The following is a 20,569-nucleotide window of genomic DNA, read 5'->3' as shown; positions in this document are numbered from 1 at the left end:
CATGATCAACCTATACATGTGAGAGGCACGTGAAGGAGATAAGTCCTACTGATAAAGCAGCAATATCTCCTGATCTGATCGAAAAGGTTGCATATTAGATAAGGAGAGAAAAGTCTCCTTATATGAAGAGAACACAATCCAGGATAAAGATAGTGTTAGAGTTTGATATCATCGTGAACTCTTCTGCGATAGAAGAGCAGCAATTGAGTCCCAATCAAACTCTGATTACTAACCTATTAAATAACAGTGATTGTTCTCTTTTACAGGCATTGCACAAACGCAGAAGTTAAACTAAATTGAGAGCAAAAGAGCAAGGCAATTTTGCAAGCAATTTATGTGAGATTTGAGTGTGCACTCCTGAAGCTACTTGAACGAGATAAAAGAATCAGTTCCATCGTGTCTTTCTTTTATTCTAGTTCAATTGTAGTAGGTGTTTAAAATTGTACCTTTCAGCTTTCATAGAAGCAATTGTATTTGGTACTTAGAGTGTTCAAGTTATAGCTAACTTGAAGTTGTCGCAACAGTTGAGGCTGTGTGCTACAACGGGATTAGAGTTAATCCTTAGGTTTACAAAGAGTTTTGTAAATGCTGTTTTGGCTCAGTGATTTTAGTGGAAGTTTGGGAAAATCCTACTGAGTAGTAAGTCGTGGTTATTTCACCTTTTGAGCCAGGTATTTTCCACGTAAAAATCTCTATGTTCTTTACTTTCAGTATTTATTATTCCGCAAACAGTAGTAGTTGGAACACCTAGAAGAACCAGGTTCTTCTATAGAGTAGTTAAGCAAAAATTGGGTACCGCACAAATCACCCCCCCTCTTGTGTGGCATTAACGTTTAAAACATCACTCAAAATTAAAGTCCATTTTTCATCAATCATCTCATATCTGGTAATTTCACTCCTTCATTCGTCTTTAATTTTGTACTTGTTCTCCTGCTTCTTCTGAGTCGTCTGATGGCTCAGCGGAGAGTAGTGAGTCCTCAGCTTCAGCCTCACCTACAGCTTCGTCACCTAGACAGGATCCCATAGATGTAGATGCTAAGGTACCGGATGACGAGAGAGGGGGGAATACCCAAACTGGAGGCTTGGAGAGGACAAGAAACCCAGAGGTGTGGCAACGGAGGTTTGTCAGTGAACTGGCATATCACAAATTCAGGGAGTGGTGGCCTCAAAAGTCACTCATACATGAGTGCCAGTTTATAGAGCGAGATCTTTTGCCCCACAACCCCATTGTGAAGCAGCACTTTAATAAAAGAGTGGGGTAGGACTACTTCACTAGCAAGTTGCCGGATGCTAATGAACACTTAGTCAATGAATTCTACGCCAAAGCCTCCCACATAAAAAGGGCACATTTGTGACTAAGGTGCGGAACCTAAAGGTCAAGTTTGATGGGAAGACTCTGAATGATTATCTCCGATTCAATGATGAAGATGAGTCACTTTACTTGGAGAAAGTGGCAATGGATGAGGCAGCCCGCCCGTGGTTAGCATCACTACTGGCTCTCCCAGATACTACTCCAGCTTAGTTGACAGCAGGGGTTCCTATCTTGAGGAACACAATGAACTTTGAGGCAAAGGATTGGGAGACCTTTGTGTGCAGCAGACTAGACCCCACTACTCACGATAGTGACATGCCGGTATCCCAGGCGATTATAGTGGCGGCTATCATGGCGAGGTTCCCGATCAATGTCGGGAATATCATGTCTAGGGTGATCACCAGAGTGGTCATCAAGGGTGATAGATCTTACCCCTTTCCAAACTTCCTCACCATGTACTTGGAAGATCAGGAGGTAGAGAAAAGGTATTTCGATATCAAGGTGAGGCCCAATAAGCCTTTCTCATGGTACAGTCTTCAGGGTCCAGGCAACCCCAAATCCAAGGGCAAAGCTACTACTTCTACTGGCCACTCTGAAGAGCCAGCAGTGGTAGTCACTACTTCACAGCCTCCCACTGACATACCACAGCCTCCCCCGGGACCATCTACTTCCACACCTACCTCAGTGCCCTCCTCGTTAGCATACCCTCTAACTGCACATAGGTTGAACCAGACCCTCTCCAGCATCAACAACTGGATGCATGCAGCAACTTCTAAGCTGTCTGTGCTATCCAGTTCAGTGGCATCCCAGTCGGTTCCCGCACAGCCCCAGGTGCCAGCTTCAGTGGAGGAGTCCCTCAAGGAGCTTCTGGAAAACCAGAATAAGCTCCTGGACAACTAAAAGCTTATCATGGATGCTCTTGCAGTTCAAGGAAAATAAATTACGGAGCTGAGCAAGCAGATAAAGAAGCTGAAAAAGACTCGGGCCTCAAAGGAGTCGGTGAAGCAATTGAGGGGAGAGGTGGAGAAGATGAAGTCAGCTGGCGACTTACCATTGGAGCTTTTATTGGAGGATCAAGTGCCAACAATTCAGGTAGAGCAGGTTCAGGAGCAGGAGACTGGGGGTTAGCCCAAGAGGAGGAGAGTGATGCCCCAGGTTGATGATGTGAAGATTCAGCTGGAGGACCCTAAGGGAAGTACCTCAGGCCAGCCACAGGACCCCGTGCCAAGTGATCCAGGCACCCAGCCACATGACCCTATGCAGACATAGGACCAATAGGGAGTTTTCTTTACTCTCTAACCTCTTTTTGATCTTATTTTTGGTTATTTAGCATTGAGGAAAATGCTAGCTTTCATTTGAGGGGGTGGTCCTATTTTGATTTGTGATACTGGGATGTAAATATGACACTTATTTTTCCTTTACTGTTATTTTTTATTTTTGGTATGTATATAACTTTACCATTTATTTTCTTTACTTTTCGTTATTTTTCAACTTCGGTATGTATATAAAGTTACTTTTCCATGTATATATTCATTCCCTCTTATGTATATTCGTCTAAATCTCCTATTGTACATATTTAGTTTACTTTCCGCATTTTACTTCATAACTTCTTTTGCAACTTTCCTTAATAGCATAGCTTCTTATTTCATTTAGTAGCTTCTTTTTTGATTCGTAGCTTCTTATTTTACAAGTTTTTGTGATCAATAAGCCTTTGCGGTTCTTTCCAAATGTGGAGTTTGTGTGAACCGGGTGGCTCTTTCCGATGATGGATGGCATGAAAACCTTCTTAAGGGTTTGAGTATATTTTCTTTTCGTTTTTGTGTAAATAGTAGCTAGTGAGTAATAGTGCCTCAGGCAAAGCTTCACTTGGGTCTAACACATTTACCTTTGACCTTATGGTTGAAAACAAATTGGTGTGTATAGGATGGTGATAGTTGTGACCTTGAGACTCTTGTGTTGACTAAAAAATCATCAAGTGGTTTTTCGGAACCATTTGCGTTGCTCAAATCTTAGCTAAGGTTGTTGTGGGTCCCCGACTCTGTCTCTTTGGCAATCCTATAGCTTGAGTGGTGAGGTATTGATTTACAAGTCCAAGTCCCGTGCCAATGAGTCTAGAACTTGCCCTGAATGTTTGTCTAGGCGAAATCCTAAGTGTAGCTCGACTTGAGAAGTGATTATATGCTCTCCTTGATCCTAATTGAGACTTGAAAACATCCATAGCCCACCAATGATGATATCCCTAGTCAACCCCGTTGAGCCATAGCCCTTATTCTTTCAAAAATCATGATACAAGCCTTTATCCGTTCTAAAATGATCCTCTCTTGGCACCCGATCTTTCCTTAGCACAAGGCAAAAGCATAAGTTTGGGGGAGAGACGAGGAATGCAAAAGTGATAAAAGGTACAAAAAGGAAGAAAAGGGAAGGAAGAAGAAAAAGAAAAAGAAAAAGAATGAAAAGCCAAAAAGTCAAAAAGAAAGCGAACAATGTAGAAGAAATGAAGGGATTCAATAAAAGCAAAAATGAAAGGCTTGGAAAGACTAAAAAGGAGAAAAAGGATTGGCATGCACAAGAAAGAGTGACAATGTGTCTCTCTAGCCCCTAAAGAAGAAGTAAATGACTCAAAGAGTCAAGAAATGTGAGCCAAAATGAAGAAAATGAAGTGCTTAAGGAAAGATTAAACCTTCATAGACCAATATATCCTACCTTGAACCAAAAGCCTTCATTATATTCCCACAAAAGCCCTATATGATCTTGAGTTGAGTGAGCTTACATTAGTGGTGACTCACATAAGGGGCAAGCTTATGGTACTTAGAGCCGGACTTGTGACCATCCTTTGAGAGAGTTGAGTGTGTTTTCCACAATCCTCGTTCTGAGTGCTACAATCTAAAAGTGAGATTTGCTTATGGAGATTTGAGGAGTATGAGTTTGGGTTCCACAACGACCAATGTGATAGAAAGAGTTTCTTTGATGAGTTGAGTCAACTCTTGATCCTTTTGTGTCGCACTAAAGCCACGGTGCTAAAAAAAGTTGTGTATTGTTAATGATGCATTTGAGTTGAGGGTAATTGTTAGTCCCAATTGAGGCTAGATGAGGTTACTTAGGACAGCTGAAATTTTTCTTTCTTTTATCTTCAGGAAGTGGGAATTACTTTGTTTGGTTGAGGACAAACAAAAGCTTAAGTTTGGGGGAGTTGATAACTAGGGATTCTAGCCTAATTTATGCTCCTTTTTGCTTAGGTTTTGGATTAAAAGTGTGTACAAGTATTTCCGAAAGCTAACTTGTTGTGCTTGTTTGCAGTGTTTGGTTAAAAAGAGACAAGAAAGTCAAAACCAGCTCAAAAAGCAGTGAAACCTGCACAAGTGCAAAGCTGAGTCAAAAGGGCGCTGACAGCGGAAAATCAAACGCGGACGCAGAGGGTCCACCGCTGAGGCGGTCTTGATTACGCTCTCAGTGGTGGCAAGGTTCAGAGACTTATAATTTTTGGCCTGCAAGTTACCGCTGCCCGCGGTGAAATTGCGCGGCAGCAGTGTCTCCAACATGGCCGCGGTCATTTTATCGCCCTCGGCGGAAGTGGGAATCAGAGAGCTCAGCCTGGAGCTCAAATTGAAGATCGCGGTCCGCGCTCATATTTCACGGCCGCGGTTGGTGGAGCGCTAAGGCGATATTTCAGAACCAGCTAAAAAGAGAAGAACCGCGGTCCGCACTTGCTTTTGCGCGGCCGCGAGTCCAAGCTGAGGCGGTCCTTTTTATGCTGTCAGCGGAACCTTCGTAGGGACAATTTTGTCCGAAAAATTTAGCTGTGTATAAATACTTATTTTTCAGATTTTTAGGTCATCTGTTGTTTGGTAGAGCACGTGAATAGCCGTTTTTAGCCTTTTTGAGTAATTTTAGAATATCTTTAACAATTAATCTTAGATTTAATCTTGTATTTACTTTTTATGGGTTATATTTCATCTCATTCTCTGATTTCTTCTTTGATTATGAGTAGCTAGACCCATTGGCTAGGGTTGTGGCTCAACCCTAGTGTGGGTATTTAATGGGTCTTCTATTTTAGGGCTTAAATGTTTATGAGTAAATGGTATTTGGCCTGATTTATGCTTTAAATGTTGAATTGGTGGTTGCAAACACTAATTTATGCCTTTTTGAATTAGGATCTTCTTGAGAAAGAGAGTCCAAGTTTAGGAAATTCAGGCTAACAAGGAATTGGGGTGCATTCAAGAGATTAATAGCCCCAATTAAAGGGTTAAACCTAGAGATAGTAATACCCGACTTGAGCCAATTTTGCTTGCACTGTTTGAACACCCAATTGAGCTTGAGAAAGCCAATTAGTCAAAGTCACTCAAACTACCGAGAGGTATAGAGTGAGTAGTTACGTGCAATGGCTATATCATGATCCCAACTATAAAATTTACCCTAAGTTTTAGATCCCGTTAGATACTCACTTAGGAGTAAGTCACTTCCCTAGTGCCTTTCTACCAATTAAGAAAACCCCATACAAAAATATCATACTTAGTTTGTTTTCCTACTTCATTAGTATTAAATTAAAATAGTGAACAAACAAAGAATGATTGGAAGTGTAAACAATAACATCGCACATTGTTAGATTAGATAGGAACCCAACTCCAAACCTTGCTTAGCTCTCTGTGCAAATCGATCCCGACTCCTCTGGTAAAAGCTGCATCGACCGCTCTTGCCACTCTATAGTGGTATAGGGTTGGAGCCGATCAAAGCGCGGTATTCAACTGTGTTTTATGTAAAATGCGGTTATGAACCGCGCTATACCTTAACGTCCCAAACAGTCGTTAAGGTAAAACGCGGTTCATAACTGCATTTTATATAAAATGGTAACTTTTTTTTACACTTAAAAAAGTGTTTTGAGTAAAAAAAAAAAAAACCACATTTCGATTCTGGACTCCAAACTTCCCCACACCATTGTTCGTTTTTGTCTTTAAGTTCAACGTACAGTCCTACCATTTTCAGAATATATGCAAGTTGTCTTTGACCCTTATTGACATATCACCCTCCACGGAATCGGTAATACATTCGTATAACTAGTAGCACTCACTCCGTTTCAATTTAGATGAGGTAATATGACTCGTTACGGAATTTAAGGAAAAAAAAAAGAAAACTTTTGAAATTTGAAACTTGTGGTCTTAATAGCTTAAAGGGTAAAAGCTTTGTGAGACCATGATATTTGTGTGGTTATAAAAGCTTCTCATTATGGGTAAAATGAAGAGTTTAAAGTTGAATTATTTTCAAATTTAAAAATATGTCATTTATTTTAGAACAGACTAAAAAGAAAAGTACCTCATCCAATTTGAAACGGAGGGATATTTAGTAAGATTATATCAAAATCTCAACAACAGGGGCTAAAATTTTGTTCGACCCATCAGCTTAATTTGAGCATGCAGTTGAAATTTTTATAGGTCTGCATATGCAAGTCTCTGGGAGAAATTCAAAAATAGCCAGATTTACCACTGGTCGTTGAAAAATAGCCAAGTTTCAAAGGTCATCGAAATTTAGCCACTTTAAATCTGAGCGAAAACACTGTTCAAAATCCGAAAAAATACGCCCATTTTACGGGAGTTCCAGCATAAGTATGCTTGAACTCCCGTAAATTTTACGGGAGTTCCAGGATAACTATGCTGGAACTCCAGCAAATTTTATGGGAGTTCCAATAAGTATAATTTTCCAGTATAATATACTGGAGTTTGGAGCACTGGTGCTCTAGTCTCCCGCAAATTTTACAGGAGTTAGCAAAGTATACCGGTCCAGCATAATATGCTGGAGTTCGTACACAAATGCACCAGAACTCCCGTATATTATACTGGACCGGTCCCTGTTGCAGCAAAATAGTGGCTATTTTTTATTGACTTGATAAACGCTGGCTATTTTTCATTGACCAGTGTGAAAACTGGCTATACCATGATATTTTAACCAAGTCTCTCTTCCGTGTTGATTCCTTTGCCTCAAATTAAGGAATGAATCCTTCCTTGCCATTCTTTGGGGATATCCATTTATCCATAACTCGAGAATTGGAAGTTGCAACTCAATAGATCTTACTCCCTCAAATCCACTTTAAATGATTTTTAGGCCTTTTTTTGTGGTTCATAATATTTTATTTTTTCAAATATCAAGAAAAATTTAACTTTTTTTTTTCAAGTTGCCCTTGGAGTAAAGAGCCTAGGGGCATTTGTTGTATTTCCAATGAACAAATTAAGAATAATATGGTCAATAACATTTTATACGGTCAAAATCATATGCCTCTGGTGCAAAAGCTCGAGGTTCCGCCCTAGGTCCAAGTCCGGAGGGGACAAGTTCGAAGCCGGTGGACCAGGCTCGAGCTCGAGGAAAGGTCGTAATGCCCAGGAACAGAAGTTCGAGGAGTACCGAGGCCAAGTGCGCTCGACCTTGAAATAATACTGTTATGGATTTGTACCGGAGCCAGCTAGATTCCTGCCACGTCCCTGAGATCATGGCGCAAATTCCGGAATAAGATCGTACAACTCCGTACTAGACGGTTAACACAGCTGTAATAAGAATATTCCCTACTGTAAATAGAAATATTCCTTATTTAGGATTCCCCTATTATAAAAAGGGGAACCTCAATCATTTGTAAGACCACATTTTCACTGAGTAAAGAATATACTCTCTATTTTTTGTCCGCTATTCATCAGAATTATCCCTTAGCTTAATTGTTCTTACTTTGATTTCTTTATTTAATTGTTCTTACTGCCGTAACCCACCTCGAGGTCATTACTGCTAAGTCACATTGGTTTTATTCACTTCTATCTTTCATTTCTACTTCATATTTCTTGATTCTTAATTGGTATTGAACTATATCACATATCTTTAAAACAACAAATTAAATTTAATTGTTACTCATATTTTTCAAGGTAAACAGTTTGGCGCCCACCATGGGGCTAAAGATAATAATGATTATTTCTTTACTGATTCTTGTTACACACATTATTTTTACACTTTTTCTTGTCAAGAATCTTTGATTTTCAGGCTGAAACATGTCTAGCTCACAAAATGCACATGTTCATGACAATGAGAGTCTTAGAGAAAACAACAATGTAGGGGTCGGTGTACCACCAATAAACCCTGGGGACGGGATTAACCCCGAACTCAGGAAAGAACTCATTTAGTTTCTTATTGATAATATGGATTGCATTGCTTGGTCCCGCTTAGATATGACAGGGGTTCCGATGGAAGTCACCACACATAGACCGAGCATCGATCCCAGGTTTGAACCAGTGAAGCAAAAAGGGAGGCCTCAGTCCAAGAAGCTACGTACCAACATCCAGTTGACAGGATGTTCGGAGAACAAACAGGTAAAACAATGAAAGCCTATATTAATGATATGACTGGTTAAGTCCCTGTGCGTAGAGGACCATCTTAATTCATTTGCAGGTAACATTCAAAGTTTCGAGACAATGCGACACGAAGCTCAACCCAAAGAAATGTGTCTTCAGAGTCGTCTCGGGAAAGTTTCTCGACGTCATGATGTGAAATCGGAATATCAAAATCATCCCCAATCAAATCAAGGCTTTTGAAGGTATCACGATCGCGGATAGCAAGATAAGACCAAACAGAGCCCTCGGAGTCGTTGATAAAGGATCTTACGAGCTCGGCACGATGGAAGTTCTCAAAGGCGCGCGATCTCGAAGACTAACCTTTTTACACGAAGGCCTTAGGTTTTAAAGCATACGTTGCACTCTTTTTTCCTTAGCCTTGGTTTTTTCCCAAATGGGTTTTACCGGCAAGGTTTTTAATGAGGCAACAACTATGTGCTACCTAGGGAAAACTCAACAATATCCAAGTCTTCTCTTCAATCAACCTCAAATACTGGGGGGCATCACCCTCGGAGGTCATATTTCCAAGGAAAATACTTCATGCCAAGGAGGGCCTCGATAGGAAAACTTTGTAATGGGCCAAACGGTCAGATGAACCATGTCCATATAGAATAATCAAGCCCCGACGGCAAAAACATGTACGCGTGTATCGATTATTTGAAGAAGCATTCTGTTAATATACTCGGGGACTAACTTTTCGAACAAGTTCGGAAAGTTATCGGGAAACAAGTCCAAGTGACATACCCAAAGGCTATGGCCATACTAAAGACTATAGTCATATAAAGGCTACGGCCAAAATAACGCGGCTCAGAGACGTCCGACTTCTGCTATAAATTAAAGGCCTTCAAACACTTTATAAAACCTAGTTAAATCAGGCTACCCTCGGCAAAAGCGAAATATAATGGGCTTCGATAAATTCAGCCCTCGAACAATTTAAAGGCTTCGACAACATCGGCCCCCGATAAAACCTCAAGAGGTATTCAATTATCAGTACGCAAAACGTCGAACCTTCGAAAAACTCAGCGGGTACAAAAAAACACATGCTAAGGTATTGTTAAATCTTCACCAAGTCTTTAGCCGAAATGAGGAAAAAGTTATGTAGCCATTCTAGAGGCCGAATCGGCCTAACTTAAAGAGCCTAAGGGCCTATATATAAGAGCCCGAGGGCCAACTTAAAGAGCCTAAGGGCCGATATATATGAGAGCCCAAGGGCCAACTTCGAAAGGCTTAAGGGCCAAAAACATATTGTACGAGACTCCGTTCTCACTCTACCCGGGCTCAAGGATCACGATATCTCGAGTTCGCATCTGATCGATTTAAACTTGGCTTGAGGATTATTATACCTATCGAGAAAGATCTAAGGGTTTATTCCCAAGCCAAGCCAATTCTCGGACCAATCATTCAAGTTATGCGAAAGAAGTATTCCATAAATCCAGCACAAGTCAAAAATGAGATAAAAAGTTCCTCTTGTATTTCCAAAGGATGATTACAAGGAATATTTACAAAAATGATACTTGCACAAAAACAAAATAAGGAAACCTAAGACTACTTCGGAGTCACATCTTCGGCAGTCGCATCTTCGAGAGCCTCATCCTCGAAGAATTCATCTTCGTCTCCTCCACTCTCGGAGCCACTGGCAGAATCATCTTCATCGGAAAGCAGAGTGGCAGCCTCTTCTTCAAAAATCTTTGCCCTTTCGATGTCGGCTGAGAGATCGAAGCCGCGAGCATGTACCTTCTCGAGGGTTACCCTCCGGGATTGTCACCTAGCATGATCAAGTGCACTCGATTACTTTACTTCTGTTGCAGAAGAGATATCCTTGGCCCGAGCATTGGCTGCTTCAGCATCAGCTCGGTATGAAGACATAATTGCCTCGGCGTCAGATCTGGCCTTGGCCAACTCAGCAGCAGATTTAGCTTTAAGCTCTTCGATTTTGCGGTCACGAGCTAGGCTCTCCTCCTTTACACACTGAAATTGACGTTCAAGTGAATCCAGCTGCTCTGGAAGAGTTTCCTTCTCAAAAGTGAGATTGTCCATACCTTGCCTCAACCCCAGGGTCTCGGCCTCTTTCATCTTAAGCTCCTCCCGAAGTTGCGCCACCAATTCGTCCTCCTGATAAAACTGCGGAATTAAAAGTATTAGTCGTCAAAACAAACAAGTACATAGCAGACACTCAGAGGCTATATTACCTTCTCAACATACTCGACCCGTCCTTGGAAAGCCTGCGTCAATTCAACTCGTAGATCGTTGATCTCCATCTCTTTCTTAACATAGAGGGTCTTAAGATCGTCCCTCTCTTTGGAAATCTTCTTAAGCTCAGCCTCACATCGAGCAAGATCAGTTCGAGACTTGGAAAATGCCTTTTTATGGAGCACAACAGCCTTCATAAAAATGGAGGAAAGATGTATTCAGAACAGTAAAAACAAAAGCGCAAGCATAAAAAATAGAAAACTCACTTGTTTGAAGAGTCGACGAGCCTCATCAAAAATAAAGGAAGCAATTGGGTCAGGGCCATCTCCGAGCCTGCAAGGCATTCTCAAAAGATGTCATGCCCTTCGTTGCTCGCTTCCACTTCAGAAGACCTCATATTCTGAGCATCTCGAATTTGCCCCTCGGAGAACTCGGGGCCAGGCGGTGAGTCGTCCACATTGATTACCCTAAGTGATCCACTCGGGGCGTTCTTTTCTATTTGAAGAGGCTCGGGATCGGGCCATTCGGCCTCGCCCTCCAAATGGCCTCCTAGATGAGGTGCCTTTTTTCTGCACGATGGCTCGGGGACCTTGTTTGAACTCCCCTTGGAGATTTCTTCGGCTCTGGAATGAGCCACATCAACCATCACCGGTTCGATGGACTTCGAAGCACCGGCGTTTCCGGAGATAAAGCCGCCGTATCGGCCTTGGACCTTCGAGCCACGCTTTTCTTAGGCTTCGGGGGATTTGCGGGTGACTCTCTTTTTCTTTTTCTTTCTTTAGAAGACTTCGAAATCTCTTCTTCATCGACCGGGGCTGGCCGCATAGCAACAGCGTCTCCAAGACCTACACGAAACCGAAATAAGTATCCCGCGGGAAGAAGTACAGGAAAACAAACAAGAGAACTCACCATGGTTTTTGGCTTCCCATCGACCCTTGGCCAAATCTCGCCAGCAACGCTCCGAATAAGAGGAAGTGGAATTCAGCTTTCAGACCCAGCCTTTGAGGTCCAGGACCCCGCCAGGAGACCAGGCAATAGCTGCGCCATCGGAAAGGGGTTAGACGAAGGAAAAGGGGTAAAACTGAGAAGAGAAAGCAAGGTATAAACCTGCCAGATACTTACGTTTCATGTTCCACTCCTCGGGTAACGGTATCCAATCAGCAGGAATCAGGTCAGAGGTCTTGACTCGGACAAACTGGCTCATCCACCCTCGGTCTTTGTCCTCATCAATACTACAGAAGAGAGATTTCAAAGATCGGCGTTGCAATTTTATCAAGCCACCTCGATAAAGTCGGGGACTGTACAGTCTGATCAGATGATCGAGGGTGAATGACATCCCCTCGACTTGGCTCGAAAAAAATTTGATCAAGTAAACGATTCGCCAAAATGAAGGGTAGATCTGGCCAAGCGTCACTCGGTGTCGTCGGCAAAAATCAAGAATAACCGGATCTATGGGACCCTGAGCCGGAATAGCAGGACCCAGCGTGAATGGATAGGTGTATACACTCAAGTATCCCGCTTTATATGTGGTAATGTCCTCCCCGAAGGAAGGAATCACTACTTCTTTTTTATCCCACTTCAAGTCCTCATTTGCTTGCGCAAGCTCGTCCTTGGTTATCAAGCAAACATATCAAGACATGGGCTCGCATCGGCCTGGTGTCGACACAGGTTTCTCGATTTTGAAATCAGAAGTTATTTCACATGGAGGAGGGATTCATTCCTCAATTTAAGGGGCACTACTGGTTTGCTCTTGGTCGGTCGGGAAGATGAAGAAGCTTTTTCTTTCTGGGGAGCCGGTTTAGAGGTTTTAGCCATCGCGACGCGGAAATTCAAAGAAAATGGAAAGTAGTGAGATAGAAGAGAAGGAGGAACTCAGAGAAATTGAAAGAGCCAATAAAACTTTGTGAACAATATGAGGATAAAGTTTGCAAGGTTATGAAGTTTGTTCATTTATAGAAGTCACTTAACCGTACTTTGGAAGCCAAAGGCTAACCGTCAGCCGCCTCCAATCAATGACTTTGGAAACCGCACAAAAAACAACCTTTTTAGTCACTTCAATCACTGACGTCACGAGATTAGCATTAGAATCAAGGCATCGAAGATCAATTCGTTTTTTATCAATCTATTTCGAGTTCGAGCGAAGTGTTCACTCAAATACTAAGCCCAAGGGCTACCCGAGTTTGAGAAATTTCTCACTCGGGAACTACAAAAAGCGTAAGGGCTAACTTTATTCGAGCAAGTACTCGCTTGACTATTAAAGCCCAAGGGCTACCCAAGTTCGAAGGAAGTTCTCACTCGATGATCGTCTACGGGGCCTAAGGGCTAACTCATTTTGAATTCAAGACCTCGATCTCACTTAATTCGGACTTAGGAATCCCGATGTTCCAAGTTCGCATCGAATCGGTTTAAGCTCGGCTCGGGAATTAACGAAAGCCTTAAGAGATGTTGGTTGATTAAAAACCTAAGGGTTTATCACGTCCTGAGTCCGATGTTTGGACTAGTCGTTAGAATTACACAATCATATTTTTCACAAGTAAAGACAGAACGGAATTCAACAGGAGCCAAAGGGAAGATAAAGGTATCCTTTTATATATTTCCGAGAGATGGTTACAAAATATAACTACAACGCCCACGAAGGGTACTTACATGGAAACAAAAGCCAAAAACCTAATCTACTCTTAAGGCTACGTTCTCGAGAGCATCATCTTCGAGAGCCTCCTTCCCGGGGACCCCGTTTTGGCCGTTGGGAATATCTTCGTACTCAAAGATATTAGAGGCGGAAAGCCTTCGATAAATGTAACCATATTTCCAACAGCGGATATTGAACGTTTTGTTGAAATTTTGGGCCGTAATCCATTGAAAAAGAGCATCAAAAGAAAAGACTAGAAGATGCAGCTGCATGTTCTATCACAAGAAAAATCAAAAGGGTTGAAAGGTGCATGAGCAACGATCCAAGAATGTTTATCCTTGGGGCATTATTCCGGAGTGGGATGCAAAAGTTAGTAGACGATATTGCCACCTCATTCCATGGAAAGCAAAAGGAATGAAGTGCTACACCAGGTTGAAGTTAAGAGAGATGAGCAGCAGTGTGAAGTTCGCATATTTTCTGATGCGAGAAGGATTCGGCGACCTCCTCACATTGTTTCGAGTCAAAGCGTTGAAAAAGGAAACCTTGGCATAACTGGTAAAGTCGTTGCCATATGACCATGCGTTCGCAGGTTCGAACCATGGAAATAGACGATTAAAGAAGGAAGCAAAGAAGGGAGAAGATCAAAAGAAGATAAAGATGAAAAAAACACGGTTCTTTGTTCAACAGGATAGCTTCCTATTTATAGAAAGGCGGTGACGGACCGGCGGCGCAAGTGGCCGACCAACACTGGCACGCATTTGATGTTTTGGGGAAGAGCGCCGATGTGACATTTCCGGTCATTTCAAGTACCTACGTCACGAGCGTGACATCATCATGAGAAGCTCGGGGAAGTCGAGGTGAAAATCGTTTCTTATCATCTTATTCTAAGAAACGCGGGGACTATCTGTATACGGTCAAAATCATATGCCTCTGGTGCAAAAGTTCGAGGTTCCGCCCTAGGTCCAAGTCCGGAGGGGACAAGTTCGAAGCCGGTGGACTAGACTCGAGCTCGAGGAAAGGTCGTAATGCCCGGGAACAGAAGTTCGAGGAGTACCGAGGCCAAGTGCGCTCGACCTTGAAATAATACCGTCATGGATTTGTACCAGAGCCAGCTAGATTCTTGCCACATCCCTGAGAACATGGCGCAAATTCCGGAATAGGATCATACAGCTCCATACTAGGCGGTTAAGACAGTTGTAATAAGAATATTCCCTACTGTAAATAGAAATATTCCTTATTTAGGATTCCCCTATTATAAAAAGAGGAACCCCAATCATTTGTAGGACCACCTTTTCACTGAGCGAAGAATATACTCTCTATTTTTTGTCTGCTATTCATCAGAATTGTCCCTTAGCTTAATTGTTCTTACTTTGATTTCTCTATTTAATTGTTCTTACTGCCCTAAGCCACCTCGAGGTCATCGTGTCGAGGTCACTACTGCTAAGTCACATTGGTTTGATTCACTTCTATCTTTCATTTCTACTACATATTTCTTGATTCTTAATTGGTATTTAACTAAATCATATATCTTTAAAACCACAAATCAAATTTAATTGTTACTCGTATTTTTCGAGGTAAAAATACATTGTTAATTTATGCTAAAAGATGGATTCCTTAATATGTGTGAAAACAACCAAATAATCAGTTAAAGTGTACTAGGGGGAGTATACTGATATTTTTTTTGTTTTCCCAAGAAAGTCTCTTAGAGAGCTGTCATGCTGCTAACAATTTTTAAAAAAAAAAGACAAAAAGATTAGATTTTCTAGTGTTTTGTGCATTAATTAATTTTTTTTAATGTTTAAGGCACACATAGAACAAACTTTTTTCATAAAGGCAAACACATGCATAAGTAAAGAATGTGTCATCTCTTATCAAGCTAATGAAAAAGTAGCTAATTAATAGAGTTTGTGAATAACCGAAGAGTACTTGATTGCAAATTATTTAGATATATGTAGTAATTTCATTAAACTAAACACAAAAGAGATATGTTTAGCATACCATAATTAAGTTACGTAAAGAAGCAATATTTTGCTGTAAAAAAAAAAAAAGCAATACTCCCTCCGTTCCAATTTATGTGAACTTGTTTGACTGGGCACGAAGTTTAAAAAAAAATGAAGACTCCTGAAATTTGTGGTCCTAAACAAGTCAACAAAGGGCCAGAGTATTTGTGTGGTTATAAAAGCTTCTCATTAAGGATAGAATTGTAAGTTTAAGCTAAATTGTTACCAAATTTAGAAATGGGTCATTCTTATTTTGCAAGAATATGTATTGACCAAGAACAAGAAACAACACCTCGCATGCAAGGGGCAAATCGACCCATTTTGCCTTCAGGATCAATTTCTCATATGCGTGAGGCTACTCCCTTTTACTAGCTCTTAACAAGCCCAACAAAGAGCAATTCAATATAAAGAGAAGAAAGAAACTTAACTTATCCCCTCCCCCTCCCCCTGTTGGAATCGAAATAACATGGTGCATGCGGAAGCTGACAGTGCAAAGCTTGATGGACGATAAATCAAATAAAAGAAAAATATACTAAAATAGGCACAATAATTTATTATGGTTTGGTCAATCGACCTACATATAATCTATCACTAACATAAAAAGAGAATAAAAATTTTTAGAGAATAATCTCCCCTAAACATGATTCTCGTAAGAACTACATTGTGGAGGTTGTTGGTGTTGTTGTGAGAAGAAAACGTATAAAACTTCTCCTCCAAGAAAAGGGATAAGGAATATGAAGGAGATTTATTCTTTTTAGGAGTATTTTTCCCTCCATTCAACAAAGAGAGTCCTAATAGATTAGAAATTCAATTCTAATAGATTAATAGCCTGTTTGGCCAAGCTTCTTTTTGGTCAAAAGTGCTTTTTTTTTGCCAAGTTAGTTAAATTGAGTCCAAGTTAGTTAGAGTTAGTTGGAGGGTAGTTGGGATTTGGAAGTTTCCGGAAGTTAGTTATAAACTAACTTTCCCGCCCAAACATTTTAGCATATAATCGAGCATCTCTGTGTAATTGAAGGCTATGAATGTGAATATTAATAAAATCTCAGTCTCTTTTCTCTCTCAACTCATACTCAAATCTCCATTTGAGCTTAGGGATCTGTTCAAGGGTAATTCTCCCATATTTTACCCTTTAGGATTCCTTTTTCTTCTGATTCTTGTCATCATTTTCACGAGATCGTATCATTGGTATCAGAGCCTTCAATCCTTGGATCTATGACTATGGGCGATCACAACACTCGAATGCACGAGTTAAGGAAAGAGGTCGATAGCCTCAAGGGATCAATTGAAGCAGTTACCTCGTCTGTGACAGAGTTGCAAAAATCAGTGGATATCCGGGTAGCCCAGGCTATGGAGGAAATTAAGAAGTTATTGGTGGGAAGCATGACTACAACTGGAGCCCAAAATCGTGAATATCCTGTGGAGCACGAAAGACCGGAGGTGGTAGGCCATCGCCCTATAGGCCATCAAACTCCTAATCGTGATTATCACACAGAGTTTCCTGCTTTTGATGGAGTGGGATTAAAGGATTGGTTGTATAAATGCGAGCAGATTTACGCTTATGAGGAGATACCAGAAGACTCTAAGGTGAGAGCAGTGTCATGTAAGTTGGAAGGAAGAGCACTACAGTGGCACCAATCTTACATGAAGCATAGAGTGACTAGGGATTGGCCTCGATGGGGTGAGTATGTGGCTTGTTTGTATGCGAGGTTTGGGTCCGAGCTTTTCGATGATCCAATGGGGGACCTCAAGGACCTAAGACAGGTAAATTCTGTACACGATTATGTGGATTTGTTTGATGAATTGCTGACTAGGGTAGAATTATCTGAAGAGTATGTTGTTAGCTGCTTTATTAGGAGATTGAAGCCTGAGATTGGCCTTCCTGTTAAAATGTTGGCTCCTAGATCTTTAGCTAAAGCTATTAGTTTGGCTGGGATTCAGGAACAAACGTTGGTAGTGCAGAAACAAGTTTTTATGACTCCATCGAACTCTTCTTTTTCCACCAGGAACACCTCAAAACGACTTTCTGTCATTCCCCATCCTTCTTCTTCAAACACTGCAGTCATTCCTAAATTTAGCCAACCTCTTAATAACCCCAATTCCCATCCCTTACATGATAAACCCACCTATAAAAATCCTAAGAGACTTACACCTGCTGAAATGGATGATAGAAGAAGTAGAGGATTATGCTACAACTGTGATGAAAAATATAGTTTTGGCCATGTGTGTAAAAATAGAAGGCAGTTATTTTCTATGGAGGTGGAAGAAGGATTGGATGATGTGGAGTTAGAACAGGAGATGATGTTGGATCCAGCTGAGTTGTTGACCATGATTGGTCAAGGTTTAGAGACTGATTCTGAGGGATCAATTCTGCCCCATGTATCAGTCCATGCTATGAATGGCTTACATGATTTTAGAACTATGAGAGTAACTGTGTCAATCAAGGGTAAAGCTGTACAAGTTTTGATTGACACTGGCAGCACACATAATTTCTTGGATCTCAATACAGCCAAGAAGTTAGGATGTGTCTTGACAGCCATAGCCCTTTTTGCAGTATCAGTGGCTGATGGCAATAAGGTGCAAAGCCACTATGTTTGCAAAAAACTGATGTGGAAGATGCAAGGGGTCACTTTTGACTCTGACATGCTGGTGTTGCCTATTGGAGGGTGTAATATGGTTCTGGGCATCCAATGGTTGATCACCTTAGGAGACATCATGTGGAACTTCAGGAAGCTTAAAATGGAGTTTACCATTATGGGCAGGAAGGTGTCTCTAAGGGGTATTCAACCCGCTGCTGCCAAGTTAATTCAGGCAGGAAGAATGGACAAGCTCTTGGCTAAACCGGCAGAACTGTGCATGATATCAGTAGGAGTATTAGTAGAGGAGAATTCAAGCATGAATATAGGGCTATTCTCAATAGAGGGCCATAATCAAGATCAGGAGAGGGCAACAGACTTGGATTCAATTTTGCAGAAATACAAAGATATATTTGAGGAGCCTAAAGGGTTGCCACCTACAAGAACACATGATCACAGGATCGTTTTGAAGGAAGGTACTGCACCAATTAACAAGAGACCTTACAGATATCCAGCTATTCAGAAGGATGAGATTGAAAAAATCGTAGATGACATGCTAAATTCTGGAGTTATAAGCACAGTACCAGTCCCTACTCTTCCCCTATTGTAATGGGGAAAAAGAATGATGGAACATGGAGAATGTGTGTGGACTATAGAGAGCTGAACAACAGTACAGTGAAGGATAAATTCCCAATTCCTGTTATAGAGGAACTTCTAGATGAGCTACATGGAGCAAAATATTTTTCCAAGTTAGATCTAAGGTCTGGTTATCATCAAATAAGAATGTTTGAGCAAGACATCCCTAAAACAGCCTTTAAAACTCATCATGGCCATTATGAATTCATGGTCATGCCATTTGGCCTAACTAATGCCCCTTCTACTTTTCAAAGTCTCATGAACCAGGTCTTCCACAGTTATCTCAGGAAATCCATTTTGGTTTTCTTTGATGATATTCTCATCTATAGTTCTAGTTGGTTAGATCACTTGGTTCATTTAGAGGAAGCCTTCCAGCTATTAAGATCTCATGTGTTATTTGTCAAGATGAGCAAATGTGCTTTTGGAGTTACACAAATAGACTACTTGGGGCATATCATCAACAGTGAAGGGGTGTCCATGGATCAACACAAGGTGTCAGCAGTACTGAATTGGCCTCAGCCACAAACAATAAAAGAACTGAGGGGTTTCCTTGGTCTCACTGGGTATTACAGAAGGTTCATCAAGAACTATGGTTTGATTGCTAGGCCACTGCATGATTTACTCAAAAAGGGAAGCTTTGTGTGGAATGCATTGGCTACTGAAGCCTTTGAATCTTTAAAAAAGGCTATTACCTCTGCTCCTGTTCTGACATTACCTGATTTTTCTAAGGAGTTTGTCATTGAAACTGATGCTTCAAGTGAAGGTATTGGAGCAGTATTGATGCAAGACAGCAGGCCTATAGCCTTTTTCAGTAAAGGTTTATCTGGGAAGAATAAGGCCTTATCAGTATATGAGAAAGAATTACTAGCTTTGGTTTCTGCAGTTCAGAAATGGAGACCTTATATTTTGGGCAGGCACTTTGTGATCAAGACTGATCACCATAGTCTTAAATACCTGCTGGAGCAAAGAATCACAACCCCTAGTCAACAGAAGTGGCTGGTCAAGTTGTTAGGATATGACTATTCCATATCTTATAAAAAGGGGAAGGAAAACCTTGTAGCAGATGCTCTCTCTAGGAAGGGGGAATCCATTCAGCTCTTTAGTATCTCTGGGGTTTCTTCACAACTATTAGAGTCTGTTAAGCTAAGCTGGAACCAAGATCTACAACTGCAACAACTGATTCATAGTATTCAGTCATCCTCCAGTCCTAAACCTTATTATTCATTCATTGGTGGAATTCTCAGCAGGAAAGGCAAGATGATGGTAGGGGCTGATCCACCTTTGAGGAAGCAGCTCATAGCATTCTATCATGACAGCTCTATGGGTGGCCACTCAGGAATCACTGCCACTTACAAGAGGATCAAACAGGACTTCTATTGGAAGAAGATGAAGCAAGATGTATACAGGCACATAAGGGAGTGTGACACTTGTCAAAGGTGCAAGGGTGAAAATGTAGCATATCCAGGCCTATTCCAACCCCTAACAATTCCTGAAAAGGTTTGGCAAGATATCTCAATGGACTTCATAGAAGGTCTACCAAAAGCTGCAAGCAAGGAAGTTATTTTGGTGGTTGTGGACAGACAGAGTAAAGCTGCCCACTTCATGGCACTTAAACACCCTTTTACAGCTCTAGATGTAGCTCAGGTGTTTATGGATGGGGTATTCAAGTTACATGGTATGCCCAAGACCATTATATCTGATAGGGACAAGGTCTTCACCAGTCGTTTTTTGGCAGGAATTATTCAAATTGCAGAAGGTCTCCCTCTTAACCTCATCTGCCTATCATCCTCAAACTGATGGACAGACTGAGGTCGTTAATAGATGCCTAGAGTGCTACCTCAGATGTATGACCTTTGAAAAGCCAAAAGAGT

Source organism: Nicotiana attenuata, unplaced genomic scaffold (genome assembly GCF_001879085.1).
Source record: "Nicotiana attenuata strain UT unplaced genomic scaffold, NIATTr2, whole genome shotgun sequence".
In the NCBI taxonomy this organism is placed as follows: domain Eukaryota; kingdom Viridiplantae; phylum Streptophyta; class Magnoliopsida; order Solanales; family Solanaceae; genus Nicotiana; species Nicotiana attenuata.
Note: the sequence above shows the minus strand (reverse complement) of the source record.